The following is a 13,786-nucleotide window of genomic DNA, read 5'->3' as shown; positions in this document are numbered from 1 at the left end:
GGGCTTCATATCAGCTGGTGTATGCTGCCTGGTTGGCGGCTCAGTGTCTGAGAGATCCTGGGAGGTCCAGGTTATTTGAGACTGTTGGTCCTCCTCCTTCAACTCCTCTTCCTCAGCTTCTTCTAGCTTTTCCCTAATTCAACCACAGGGGTTCCCAGCTTCTGTCCATTGGTTGCATGTAAATTTCTGCATCTGACTCTTTCACCTGCTGGTTGGGTCTTTAAGAGGGCAGTCATGATAGGCCCATTTTTGTGAGCACACCATAGCATCAGTAATAGTGTCAGGCCTTGATGCCTCTTATTGAGCTGGATCCCAATTTGCGCCTGTCACTGGATCCCCTTTTCCTTAGGTTTTTCTCCATTTTTTTCCAGTAGTTCTTTCAGACAGAAACAATTCTGGGTTAGAGCTTTTGACTGTGGGATGGCAACCCCATCTTTCCACTTGATGTCCTGTCTCTCCACTGGAGGAGGACTCTACAAGTTCCCTCTCCCCACTGCAGGGCATTTCATCTAGGGTCCCTCCCTTTGAGTCCTGAGAGTCTTTCACCTCCCAGGTCTGTGGTATATTCTAGAGGGTTTTCTAACCTCCTACATATCAAAGATGCCTGTTTCCATTCTTTTTGCTGGTCCTCAGCGCTTCAGTCCTTTTCCCCAACCCCACATTACCTGATCATGTTCCTCTCCTCTTCTCCTTGTCTGCTTTCCCACCCAGGACCCCTCCACCCTCCCTGTAGTGATTTTTTTTAACCTTCTTAACATTTCTAATTATTTTTATTCATAAGGATAATTGAAATTTATTTTTGATTCATTATCTTATTAGTTCCCGAAGGTACAAGATACAAATATAGAAGGCACATTGGTTTGGTTTTATTTCATTTATTTTATTTTTGAGATAGGCACTTAGTATTTTTTGTATGTCTAGTAAGGTCTAGAATGTTTTGGTTCAGCATTCCATGTAGGTGCTATACAGGAATGTGACAACATACCTGGCTTACACTGTTCTTAAGAAAATAGTCCCAAAAAATCTCCTATAAACACTATAAAATTAACACTGTCAGTTCTGAGAGACGAAAATATTTCCTGTTCACTTACAAAATTCATTGACAGAAAGTATATTTGTTTCTTGAAACAAACTAAACTGCTAACTGTGAGGCAGGATAAAAGAACTGATTAGCCCCATCTCACTGTTCCAGGCCCAGGCCCTTCTCTCTGTTCCCATTGTTCTTGTTTCTGAGCTCTCTGTCTCTGTCTTTGTTCTCAGCTTCCCCTCTATCTGTTCTCTGCCCTACTTTTTCTGACCTAATGACTTTGCTTCTTCTGTCTGTCTGCCTCTATCCCTTCCCCAGTTCCTCACTCTTCTCCCCTCCCCCAATAAATCCATTTTATACCAGGTCTGTTGCATGGTATAATTTCTCAGGGGCACACCTTGCATGAGACCACCAAAGGTACTCCCTTGCCATGTTATATTTCATAACACTAACACATTAAATGCAACTGACAAAATCTATAAATATTAGTTTGAGACGTGGATTTTTGTATTCTCATAAAGGCATCAAAACATCATTTCATTGTGCTTGGCCTTCAGATAAATAACACCTAACCTTACCTAATGCTTAAGAATGCTTCACATATGTCTTCAAACATAAGTAATCAAGAATGCCTTCTATTTTCATGTTCAGCAAACATATAGAAGTTTGATTTTTAGATTCATTCTTTTTTTAGTATTAGTATTTTATTTATTCATGCAGATTCAACATCTTGCAAACTTTATATGTTTCAGTATGGGGGAACAACAGGGCCAAGAAGTGAGAGTAGGTGGGTAGGGGAGTAGGGGGAGGGTCTAGGGGGTTTGGGGGATAGCATTTGAAATGTAAATGAAGAAAATACCTAATTTTAAAAAAGAAATAATTCTGATAGGCCTGAATTTATGTGTTACTTGACCTTTCTCCCTTACTGCTTTTAATATTCTATCTTTATTTAGTGCATTTGTTTTTCTGATTATTATGTGTCGGAAGGAATTTCTTTTCTGGTCCAGTCTATTTGGAGTTCTGTAGGCTTCTTGTATGATCATGGGCATCTCTTTCTAAAGGTTTGGGAAGTTTTCTTCTATGATTTTGTTGAAGATATTTGCTGGCCCTTTAAGTTGAAAATCTTCGTTCTCATCAACTCCTATTATCCATAGGTTTGGTCTTCTCATTTTGTCCTGTATTTCCTGGGTGTTTTGAGTTAGGATCCTTTTGCATTTTGTATTTTCTTTGATTGTTGTGCCAATGTTCTCTAAGGAATCTTCTGCACCTGAGTTTCTCTCTTCCATCTCTTGTATTCTGTTGCTGATGCTCACATCTATGGTTTCAGATTTCTTTCCTAGGGTTTCTATCTCCAACTTTGCCTCACTTTGGGTTTTCTTTATTGTGTCTACCTCCCTTTTTAGGTCTAGTATGGTTTTGTTCATTTCCATCACCTTTTTGGATGTGTTTTCCTGTTTTTCTATAAGGACTTCTACCTGTTTGTTTGTGTTTTCCTGTTTTTCTTTAAGGACTTGTAACCCTTAAGCAGTGCTCTCCTGTATTTCTTTAAGTGAGTTATTAAAGTCCTTCTTGATGTCCTCTACCATCATCATGAGATACGCTTTTAAATCTGGGTCTAGCTTTTCGGTTGTGTTTGGGTGCCCAGGACCAGGTGGGGTGGGAGTGCTGCGTTCTGATGATGGTGAGTGGTCTTGATTTCTGTTAGTAGGATTCTTTTTTTTTTTTAATTAGGTATTTTCCTCGTTTACATTTTCAATGCTATCCCAAAGTTACCCCATACCCACCACCCCAATACCCTACCCACCCACTCCCCCTTTTTGGCCCTGACGTTCCCCTGTACAGGGGCATATAAAGTTTGCAAGTCCAATGGGCCTCTCTTTGAAGTGATGGCCGACTAGGCCATCTTTTGATACATATGCAGCTAAAGACAAGAGCTCCCGGGTACTGGTTAGTTCATATTGTTGTTCCACCTATAGGGTTGCAGTTCCCTTTAGCTCCTTGGGTAATTTCTCTAGCTCCTCCATTAGGGGCCATCTGACCCATCCAATAGCTGACTGTGATCATCCACTTCTGTGTTTGTAAGGCCCCGGCATAGTCTCACAAGAGAGAGCTATATCTGTGTCCTTTCAGCGAAATCTTGATAGTGTATGCAATGGTGTCAGCATTTGGAAGCTGATTATGGGATGGATCCCTGCATATGGTAATCACTAGATGGTCCATCCTTTCGTCACAGCTCCAAATTTTGTCTCTGTAATTCCTTCTATGGGTGTTTTGTTCCCATTTCTAAGAAAGGGTAAAGTGTCCACACTTTGGTGTTCATTCGTCTTGAATTTCATGTGTTTGGCAAGTTTTATATTATATCTTGGGTATACTAAGTTTCTGGGCTAATATCCACTTATCAGTGAGTACATATTGTGCGAGTTCCTTTGTGATTGGGTTACTTCTCTCAGGATGATACCCTCCAGGTCCATCCATTTGCCTAGGAATTTCATAAATTCATTTTTTAAATAGCTGAGTAGTATTCCATTGTGTAAATGTACCACATTTTCTGTATCCATTCCTCTGTTGAGGGGCATCTGGGTTCTTTCCAGCTTCTGGCTCTTATAAATAAGGCTGCTATGAACATAGTGGAGCATGTGTTCTTCTTACCGGTTGGGACATCTTCTGGATATATGCCCAGGAGAGGTATTGCGGGATCCTTCTGTAGTACTATGTCCAATTTTCTGAGGAACCGCCAGATTGATTTCCAGAGTGGTTGTACAAGCTGGCAATCCCACCAACAATGGAGGAGTGTTCCCCTTTCTCCACATCCTCGCCAGTATATGCTGTCACCTGAGTTTTTGATCTTAGCCATTCTGACTGGAGTGAAGTGGAATCTCAGTGTTGTTTTGATTTGCATTTCCCTGATGGTTAAGGATGTTGAACATTTTTTCAGGTGCTTCTCTGCCATTCGGTATTCCTCAGGTGAGAATTCTTTGTTCAGCTCTGAGCCCCATTTTAAATGGGGTTATTTGATTTTCTGGAGTCCACCTTCTTGAGTTCTTTATATATATTGGATATTAGTCCCCTATCTGACTTGGGATAGGTAAAGATCCTTTCCCAATCAGTTGGAGGCCTTTTTGTCTTATTGACGGTGTCTTTTGCTTTGCAGAAGCTTTGCAATTTTATGAGGTCCCATTTATCGATTCTTGATCTTACAGCACAAGCCATTGCTGTTCTATTCAGGAATTTTTCCCCTGTACCCATATCTTCAAGGCTTTTTCCTACTTTCTCCTCTATAAGTTTCAGTGTCTCTAGTTTTATGTGGAGTTCCTTAATCCACTTAGATTTGACCTTAGTACAAGGAGATAGAAATGGATCAATTCGCATTCTTCTACATGAAAACTGCCAGTTGTGCCAGCACCATTTGTTGAAAATGTTGTCTTTTTTCCACTGGATGGTTTTAGCTCCCTTGTCAAAGATCAAGTGACCATAGCTGTGTGGGTTCATTTTTGGGTCTTCAATTCTGTTTTATTGGTCTACTTGTCTGTCACTATACCAGTACCATGCAGTTTTGATCACAATTGCTCTGTAGTACAGTTTTAGGTCCGGCCTGGTGATTCCACCAGAGGTTCTTTTATCCTTGAGTAGCGTTTTTGCTATCCTCAGTTTTTTGTTATTCCAGATGAATTTGCCGATTGCCCTTTCTAATTCGTTGAAGAATTGAGTTGGAATTTTGATGGGGATTGCATTGAATCTGTAGATTGCTTTTGGCAAGATAGCCATTTTTACTATATTGATCCTGCCAATACATGAGCATGGGAGATCTTTCCATCTTCTGAGATCTTCTTTAATTTTTTTCTTTAGAGACTTGAAGTTCTTATCATACAGATCTTTCACTTCGTTAGTTAGAGTCACGCCAAGGTATTTCATATTATTTGTGACTATTGAGAAGGGTGTTGTTTCCCTAATTTCTTTCTCAGTCTGTTTATCCTTTGTGTACAGAAAGTCCATTGACTCTATTGAGTTAATTTTATATCCAGCTACTTCATTGAAGCTGTTTATCAGGCTTCGGAGTTCTCTGGTGAAATTTTTAGGGTCAATTATATATACTATCATATCATCTGCAAAAAGTGATATTTTGACTTCTTCCTTTCCAATTTGTATCCCCATGATCTCCTTTTGTTTTCTAATTGCTCTGGCTAGGACTTCAAGTACAATGTTGAATAGGTAGGGCGAGAGTGGACAGCCTTTTCTAGTCCATGATTTTAGTGGGATTGCTTCCAGCTTCTCACCATTTACTTTGATTTTGGTTATTGGTTTGCTGTAGATTGCTTTTAACATGTTTAGGTATGGTCCTTGTATTCCTGATCTTTCTAAGACTTTTATCATGAATGGGTGTTGGATTTTGTCAGATGCTTTCTCAGCATCTAAGGAGATGATCATGTGGTTCTTGTCTTTGAGTTAGTTTATATACTGGATTACATTGATGGATTTCTGTATATTAAACCATCCCTGCATCCCTGGGATGAAACCTACTTAGTCAGGATGGATGATTGTTTTGATGTGTTCTTGGATTCGGTTAGCAAGAACTTTATTGAGGATTTTTGCATCGATATTCATAAGGGAAATTGGTCTGAAATTCTTTATCTTTGTTGGGTCTTTTTGTGGTTTAGGTATCAGAGTAATTGTGGCTTCATAGAATGAGTTGGGTAGATTACCTTCTACTTCTATCTTGTGGAATAGTTTGTGAAGAACTGGAATTGGGTCTTCTTTGAAGGTCTGATAGAAGTCTGCATTAAACCCGTCTGGTCCTGGGCTTTTTTTTTTTTGGCTGGGAGACTATTAATAACTGCTTCTATTTCTTTAGGGGATATGGGACTGTTTAGATGGTCAACTTGATCCTGATTCAACTTTGGTACCTGGTATCTGTCCAGAAATTTGTCCATTTCGTCCAGGTTTTCCAGTTTTGTTGAGTATAGCCTTTTGTAGAAGGATCTCATGGTGTTTTGGATTTCTACAGGATCTGTTGTTATGTGTCCCTTTTCATTTCTGATTTTGTTAATTAGGATTTTGTCCCTGTGCCCTCTAGTGAGTATAGCTAAGGATTTATCTATCTTGTTGATTTTCTCAAAGAACCAACTCCTCCTTTGGTTAATTCTTTGAATAGTTATTCTTGTTTCCACTTGGGTGATTTCACCCCTAAGTTTGAGTATTTCCTGCCTTCTACTCCTCTTGGGTGAATTTGCTTCCTTTTCTACTAGACCTTTTAGGTGTGTTGTCAAGCTGCTAATGTGTGCTCTCTCTAGTTTCTTTTTGTAGGCACTCAGAGCTATGATTTTTCCTCTTTGGAATGCTTTCATTGTGTCTCACAAGGTTGGGTATGTTGTGGCTTCATTTTCATTACACTCCAAAAAGTCTTTAATTTCTTTCTTTATTCCTTCCTTGACCAAGGTATCATTGAGTGTAACACAAAAGTGCCCCTCCTTGTCTTTTTTTGATGACTTTGGGTTGGAAGTCAATCTTATCAGATATTAGGATGGCTACTTCAGCTTGTTTCTTCATACCATTTGCTTGGAAAATTGTTTTCCAGCCTTTCAATCTGAGGTAGTGTCTATCTTTTTCTCTGAGATGAGTTTCCTGTAAGCAGCAAAATGTTGGGTCTTGTTTGTGTAGACAGTTTGTTAGTCTATGTCTTTTTATTGGGGAGTTGAGACCATTGATATTAAGAGATATTAAGGAAAAGTATTTGTTGCTTCCTGTTATTTTTGTTGTTAAAGTTGGCATTCTGTTCTTGTGGTTGTCTTCTTTTAGTTTTGTTGAGGGATTATCTTCTTGTTTTTTCTAGGGCGTGGTTCCCATACTTGTATCACGAGATATGCTTTTAAATCTGGGTCTAGCTTTTCTGTTGGGTTGGGGTGCCCAGGACTAGGTGGGGTAGGAGTTCTGCGTTCTGATGATGGTGAGTGGTCTTGATTTCTGTTAGTAGGATTCTTACGTTTGCCTTTCGCCATCTGGTAACCTTTGAGGCTAGCTGTGATAGTTGTCTCTGGTTAGAGCTTGTTCCTCAGGTGACTCTGTTAGCCTCTATCAGCAGACCTGGAAGGCTAGTTCTCTCCTTAGTTTCAGTGGTTAGAGTATTCTCTGCAGGCCAGCACTCTTCTTGCAGGGAAGGTGCCCAGGTATCAGGTGTTCGAACCTGCCTCCTGACAGAAGTTGTGTTCTACTCACCAAAGGTCTTAAGATCCCATGGAGGGTCCTGTGCGGACCTTGGGGATCCCCAGAAACTCTGCGCACAAGGAACTCCGGTGCTGGTATGGACTGGAAGGGAATTGTGACCCTGATCAGGCTGGTATATCTGCTTCCCTAATTAAGGCAGTCTCAGGTCCTCTGTGATTGGATTGGAGTAGATGGTGTGTTCCACTCACCAGAGGTCTTAAGATCCCATAGGGGATCCTGTGGGGGTCCTTGCAGGTGTCCGGAGACTCTGTGGGCAAGGAACCCCGGTGCTGGAGTGGACCAGCAAGGCCACCAGTAGCTTTCTTGAAACATATAACCTACGTTGCTTCTGGAGGTATTGTTAATGCTAAGGGTCCCTGAGACCATCAGAATAATGTGAAGTTCAAGTTCAATAGTGTCGCCTATTTTCATGTTGAATTACATATTCTGGCATGTGCTATGTTGAAAACATATCAATTGTGGTACCGGACACCGGTATATGTCCATGTTACTTCAGGCCTCCAGCATTCTTGATGCCAATTGGGACAATATTGATATGAGGGTGTCCGACAGTCAATGGAATTATGACAGATGTATGTTATCCATTTTTCTGCTCAATTTGTGTGAAGAATCTTACCATCTATAATAATTTTGATGTCACTATGGATCCTGCCTCTTGAATTACCTTGATGTCCCTTATTCTTCTTGGCAACAGACTTTACTTTGTATGCCAGATGCCTGGTGTCATAGGCATCCAGGTCAGGGGTGAATCTTACTCCCACTTTAGACTAATTAATGACACCCGAGACCCCAAAGCAAAGTGAAGCTTGCTCTTCCTTTGGACTAATTAATGACATCAGAGATCCCAAAGGCCATATAGTCATTCATCCATGATGTCACTGGTAACCATGTTGAGATTTATAGTCAGAGTTTGTAGCAGGCATGGTGTTTCAACAAGTGTTACCTTTGAAGGGGTCCATGACACCTGAGATGCCCCAATCATAAATATCTATTGTGAGCATCATTTTCAGTGCTGCTGCCTAAGTTTATAATGACAAAAGAGTTGTGTACTGTTATTGAAGTTCCCTTTGATGTCAGTGATCACATCTGAATATTGAAGCTATGCTGATATCATTGCTGTTTGCTGTGATAAGCATGCATAATGGTATCTATTACATGAATTTCCTGTTATTAATGGAGACCCTGGTAATGGTTATGAGCAGTGTTGTTTCTGGAGAAACTGCTGAATTCCAAGGTAAATGCTGATACACAATGCCATATTGAGGTAAGTGTTGTTATCTGACACTGGATAGAAAATTGATGTCTGAGATCCTACCCACCACAGGAAGTTCTGTTGATGTCCCTGATGCATTCATGTAGCTCCTGATGTGAAACATGTATGGTATTTTCATTATTATGATTCTACGTGTAAAAAAAAAAAAAAAGAAAACTATGTTGATGCCAGTGATGTATGCTGTGACCAGCAATTTTGATGGAGTCCAAGTTTGATTTTATTCCTATTGCTAATGGAAACCCTAGTGGTGGCTATGATCTGTGCTACTGCTTGAAAATATAATGAACCTCAAGGTCCACAATAATGCCCAAGTTTATTTTGAGGGAAGTATTCTTATCTGGTTCTGGAGATCAGATTAAAATGTGGAAACCTACCTGCAACAGGATCATCAGTTGGTATTTCTCATGTATGAGTGTAGCTCACAATATCTAACATGTGATAAATATTGATACTTGTGATCCTGCTGGAAACATGAAGTTATTTTGAAATCAGTGATGCCGCTATGACCAGCAACCATGATGGGGTATTTTATTCCTGTTGCTAATTGAGACCCTGGTGATGGCTATGATCTGTGTTGTTTCTTGAGAACCTGATGAATTCAAAGGCCCGTAGTGAAACGATAGGTTATATTGAGGTAAGTGTTCTCAGTAATGGAGATCAGATTGATATCTAAGATCCTAACAGCCACTACAAATTCTGATGATGTCACTGATACATGAATACATTGCATGATGTTGACTAAGTAATGTGCAAGATCCTTACTGCCACATGAAATAATGTGAATATCAGTGATTTATCCTGCAACTAAATGAAACAATTATGACAATGATTTATTCTGCTCTGTGAATTGAGGTTGATGTCATTGATATATAACTGTCTTCACACCCCATTGGATTGCCCTAGGTCCATGCTACCATTCGCAACCTGGTTGCCAGTGATCCCTGCTGTCCCTGGTTACTATGTTAATATCACTATTACATAGTTCCTGTAGAAACTATGGTGATATCAATCATCCATTCTGCCTCAAGTAGCCATGTTTAAACCCACAGTCCATGATGCTTCTTGGATTATTGTTAATGTCAAGGATCCCTGAGGCTAGCAGAGTCTTAGGTGAAGTTTTAGATAAATTTTGTTGCGTCACATCATGTTGAATTACATGTTCTGAGATATATTATGTGGAGGTCACATATAGTGTGGCAATGGACACTGTTGCTTATTACATATACTTCAGGCGTCCAGCAGCCATGGCAGTGATACCTTCTGTCTTATGGGACCACATTAATATCATTGTCTCCTACTGCCAATGGAATCATTGTTGATGTCTGTTATCAATGCTTCTGTCAAATTTATGTCAAGTATCCTTCTACCTGTAAATATTTTGATATCATGATTCAAAGTGCCACTAGGGGAGTTTCTTTACATGGTCATATCTACCTTTGAACCTCTCGTGATATCCCTGGCAACTGATACCATGGTATATTTCAGATTCCTACTCATACAGGCAACCAGGCAGTGAGTGATTACTACTAACACTTTGGAACAATTTGATATCAGTGATCCCAAATGCTAGGGAAACTGGCCAAGGGAATTTGGAAATTGATGTCACTCATCCATGCTGCCACTGGTAACCATGTTGAGATCCTCAGTCAGTGTCTTTGAAGATGTCGTGATGTCTGTGATAAATCAACAAGAATAATGTGTTCTGAAGTTCATTGTCAGTACTGGTGTCTAAGGTCATAATGAAATAAGTGCAGTGTGCTGCTACTGGACACATGTTTGATGCCACTGAACATATTTGCAAGCTGAAGCTATGTTAAGGTCAGTGTTGTATTCTGCAACCAGAAATCATGATGAACTCAATTCTTATTGCTTATGGAAACCTTGGTGATGTCTATGATCGGTGCTTTTTCTAGAGAACATACTGAATTCCAAAATTCATACTGACACTTGATGTCATGTTGAGGTAAGTGTACTTATGTAGCACTGAATATCAGATTGACGCCTGAAATCCAACCTGCCACAGGTAATTTTGTTGATGTCCCTGATACTTTCATGTAGCACCTGCTATCATCCATGAAATGTACAATATTCTTACTACCACCAAAAGAAGTAGTGATGTAAGTGATCTATCTTGTTCCTGGAAAAGCGTTTTATGACCCTAATTTTTTTATGCCCTCTGAATCAATGCTGATGTCACTAATATATACCTGGCAACAGACCCCATGATATTGTCTGAGAATATTGTTGACAATGGCAAAATTATTGTCAGTGATCCTAGCTGACACTGGAACCATGTTGAATTCACTAATGCACAGGTGCCACAGAAATGTGGATGATGTGAATCATGCATCCTGCCTCTAGTAGCCATATTGAAATCCATTGCCTGTGTTGCTCCTGAAGGGACTGTAAATGTGAAGAATCCCTGAGACTGTCAGAATCTTCAATGAAGTTCAGTCAATAATGCTATCTTAGGTCATGTTGTGTTACATGTTCTGAGGTATGTTATGGTGAGGTATATATAGTGGCATCAGATACCACTGTATGTCCATGATACTTCAGGCCTCTAGCAGAAAATATGTCAGTGATCCCTGATGACTCTTCTGCCCAAAATATGACTTTCATTAACTGCCAATGGAATTACTACTGATGACTGTTATCTATTCTTCTGTCTAAAATCTCAGAAGTGTCTTGCCATTCATAAGCAATTTGATGTAACGATGCACGTGGCAACTGGAAAAGAGATTTGTTTACATGAAACCCTCTGAAAGTATTTTTATGTCCCTTGTACTTACTGGCAATGGACACTATGTTATATCAGAGATCCCTGCTGCCATATACAAACAGATTAGGCGTGTTTTCTACTCCCATTTTGGACAATATTGATGACATCTGTGATCCTGACTACCAAGGAAAATATATTGACATTACTGATTCATGCTGCCACTGGTAACTATTTTGACACCCATAGTCTGTGTGGTCATTGAAAAGCTACATGATGTCTATGATAAATCAACCATAAGAATCTGTTGTAAAGTCTATGGTAAGTGTTGCTGCCTAAGTTCATAATGAGTTAAGTGTTGTTCGCTGTTACTGGAGACTAGTTTGATGCCTGTAATCCTAACTGAAACCTGAAAATACCTTGATGTGAGTGCTGCATGCTGTGACCAGCAATAATGATGGAATCCATTTTTTTTTCTATTGCTGATGAAAAACCCAGTGATGGCCATGATCTCTCCTATTGTTTGAGAACCTGCTGACTTAAAAGGTTCATGTTGATGGTAGAGATCATGTTGAGGTAAGTGTTCTGAGGTGACACAGTAGATCAGATTGATGTCTGAGATTCTATCTTCCATAAGAAATTCTGTTGATGTTCCTGCCAGCTATCAACCATGTAATGTACATGGTTGTTACTGCCCCTGGAATTGCGCTGTCAAGATAAATATTGCCACCTGATAAGAGGTTTATGATCATAATTTTTCTTCCCTTTTAATCTATGCTAATGCCATTGACATATAAATGGCAATAGATTCCATGGTATGGCCTTCCTTACATGCTGTCATTGGCCACCTTGTCATTAGTGATCCCTGCTACCACTGAGAACTATATTAATGTCACTCATTCAAAGTGCCTACAGAAAATATGATGATATCCATTATGCTGCCTTCAGTGGCCTTGTTTAAACCCACAGTCCATGATGCTTCTGATGAGACTGTTAATGTCCAGGATCTATGAGACCATCTGAAGATAAGGTGAAAATTTAGGTTTTACTGTTTCTCCATGTCATGTTCAGTTTCATATTCTGTTACACTGAGGACACATAGTGACAAAAGATACCATTTTTATATTCATGACATTTCAGGCCTCAAGCAGATGTGATCACAGTAATCTCTGCTAACTTATGGGACAACATAAATATGAGCGTCTCCAACTTCCTATCTAATCTCTACTGATATCAGCTATCCAAATTTTTCTGCTGTTATTTATGAGAAGTATGCTTTCAGCTCCAACAATTTTTATGTCAAAGATCCATCCTGTCATCAGAGAAGAGGATTCTGTACATAGTCATTCATGCCCTCTTAAATATTTTGATGGCCTTGATACTTCCTGACAACAAACAAGGTGGTATATACCAGTTCTAAGCTGCCACTGGCAACCAGGTCCTGAGGGATTGTTACTGCCTCTTTGGAACAGGTAATGACATCAGAGATCCCAACTTCCCAATTGCCAAGTTAAAAGTATTGACATTACTTATCCATAAAGCATCTGGTAAACATGTTGAGATTCATAGATAGTCTTGACTTTGAAGAGTCTGACTTTGAATTCTGTCCTGTCTATGATCCTTTAGTCAAAGAGTCAATTGTAAAGTTCATGATCAATATTGCTGCCTAATGTCATAATGAGTTAAGTGCTCTGTGCTGCTAGTGGAGATACTTTTGACACCTGGAATGGTATTTGAAACCTGAAAGTATGTTGATATGGGTAATGAATATTTTGACCAGCAATCATGATTGATTCCATTGTTTCTATTACTGAAGTTGATGGAAACCCTGATCATAAGGATGAACTCTGCTCATATCTTCAAGGCTTTTCCCCACTTTCTCCTCTATAAGTTTCAGTGTCTCTGGTTTTATGTGAAGTTCCTTGATCCACTTAGATTTGACCTTAGTACAAGGAGATAAGTATGGATCGATTCGCATTCTTCTACATGATAACAACCAGTTGTGCCATCACCAATTGTTGAAAATGCTGTCTTTCTTCCACTGGATGGTTTTGGCTCCCTTGTCGAAGATCAAGTGACCATAGGTGTGTGGGTTCATTTCTGGGTCTTCAATTCTATTCCATTGGTCCACTTGTCTGTCTCTATACCAGTACCATGCAGTTTTTATCACAATTGCTCTGTAGTAAAGCTTTAGGTCAGGCATGGTGATTCCACCAGAGGTTCTTTTATCCTTGAGAAGAGTTTTTGCTATCCTCGGTTTTTTGTTATTCCAGATGAATTTGCAAATTGCTCCTTCTAGTTCGTTGAAGAATTGAGTTGGAATTTTAATGGGGATTGCATTGAATCTATAGATTGCTTTTGGCAAGATAGCCATTTTTACAATGTTGGTCCTGCCAATCCATGAGCATGGGAGATCTTTCCATCTTCTGAGATCTTCTTTAATTTCTTTCTTCAGGGACTTGAAGTTTTTATCATACAGATCTTTCACTTCCTTCGTTAGAGTCACGCCGAGATATTTTATATTATTTGTGGCTATTGAGAAGGGTGT

The sequence above is a fragment of the Mus musculus genome, chromosome X (genome assembly GCF_000001635.26).
Source record: "Mus musculus strain C57BL/6J chromosome X, GRCm38.p6 C57BL/6J".
NCBI lineage: Eukaryota > Metazoa > Chordata > Mammalia > Rodentia > Muridae > Mus > Mus musculus.
The sequence above is the reverse complement of the archived record's forward strand: the minus strand, read 5'-3'. Positions refer to the sequence as shown.